Here is a 1,901-nt window from a genome sequence, read left to right as displayed (position 1 = left end):
GTTCGTGGACGTGCTGCAAGCGTCGGGTTCGAAACCCAAGCGGATCATGCAGTTTCTGCGCGAGAAGACGGGTACGTATACATGACTTTCGTCTTGCTTTAACTTCTATTTCTGATGAATCCGTTTATAGGTCAGAACGTGACGCTCCGTGACGTCCACAACATGGCTGCTAGAATGAGAGAGAAGTGGCGGGGTTCCGAAACCGTAGAGCAGCGACTTGAATCTCTAATGCGGGAATTCTGTGGACGGCGGGGTAACCGAGCTTCTGTGTTTGTTGATGACGAATCTTTGGCGCAGCTAATCACGCTGCAGACGCGCCAGATGCGCCTCTGGTTTAAGGCTTTTCCGGAGGTGCTGTTGATCGACATGACGCACAACACGAACGACTCGAGGTACAAGCTCTTCTCGTTCATGATACATGATGTGTACGGCCATGTAAGTTTACGTGTCTAGAGGTACCTGTTGGTGACTATAGACACGTAATGTACAAGAGTTACCCTCAGATGTACCTGTAGGTACCGAAAGGTACTAATGTTACCGTTTGCGTGCCTAGGGTCAGTATGTGCAGCACAGCCTAATCGAAAATGAGAGTGCGGAGTGGCTTACCGATGCGATCAAATCTTTCAAGTTTTCAAATCCGTCGTGGGAGGAGATTCGTGTCATCGTGATCGACAAAGATATGGGTGAGCTGAACCTTTTGGAGGCGCACTTTCCAAACGTTAAGGTGATTCTCTGTCACTTCCATTTCAAGAAATACATCCGGTCCGAGATGGCAAAGAGTGAGTACGGAGGGCCAAGCAGCTTCGACATGGAACAAGTAGAAGACGCAGTGGATATGATGAGAACAGCAACAACAAGTGAAGATTACACAAGGTATCTCAAGTACCTGTATTTCCTCTTGGAAAACGTTCAGTTACGCTCTACGGACGCGATCCCAGACCCAAAGCACCCGTTTCTCCGTTATTTTATGAAGAATTGGGACCAACAGAAGGAGCGTTGGGCTCTCTACGCCCGTTCGGACGTACCGCATCTTGCGAATCACACAAATAATCGGTAAGAATTTATGGAGTTAAGGCTTCTGCATTTTGCATCGAGTTAAGGCTTCTGCATTTAATTTGACGCTAACGTTTGTGTGTTATGCGATAGCTTGGAGGCATCGTGGGGCCATCTTAAGGAAATCCTGAAACCTGAGATGCCTCTTGACGAATGTGTGGATACACTGATATTTCTGCAGGCAGTCGCAGAGATGGAATACAGTAAAAATATGACAGCGGTGGGGTACATGCGATATCAGGGCGCGGATAAAGAGCTGGAGCGACTTTCACAGGAGGTGATCCCACACGCCTACCGTCAGATTGAGCAACAGTACTGGATTGCAAAGGACCGAGCTACCCACTACGAGATCACCGAAGTGACGCCCAACATGTTCACCGTATCGTGCGGCAGCGACAATAACGCCTATCATGTCGATACGTCGGTAAGTTTTATAGTTGATGCTAGCAATATTTATCTTATTTATTGACTAATTGTCTTTGTATTGGTACAAATGATAGATATATCGCTGCTCTTGCGTTTTCATGCGTACCACGCTTCTTCCTTGTCGTCACGCCATGTACTGGAGACTGAGCAATGGCAAGAATGTTATTCCGATTCGGCACATTGCCCAGCGATGGAGACTGTCGTGTAAGCTGAATCAACCAACTGAAGAGGAAGACGCCCCCCAAGATCACTTCGCACGCAAGTCCTTCCAAATCCGTGAGTCGATGATGGTGTCAAGCAAACACAAGGTTCTCAATGGCACCACCAAATTCAGTACGGCTTGTCGAAGCGGTACTCAGATTGCTGACATTATGAGCCGTAATGGTACAGCAGTCTTCAATGAGATGCTGGCAGCTTTGGAC

This window comes from Phytophthora parasitica (assembly GCF_000247585.1).
Source record: "Phytophthora parasitica INRA-310 unplaced genomic scaffold supercont2.65, whole genome shotgun sequence".
NCBI lineage: Eukaryota > Oomycota > Peronosporomycetes > Peronosporales > Peronosporaceae > Phytophthora > Phytophthora nicotianae.
Note: the sequence above shows the minus strand (reverse complement) of the source record.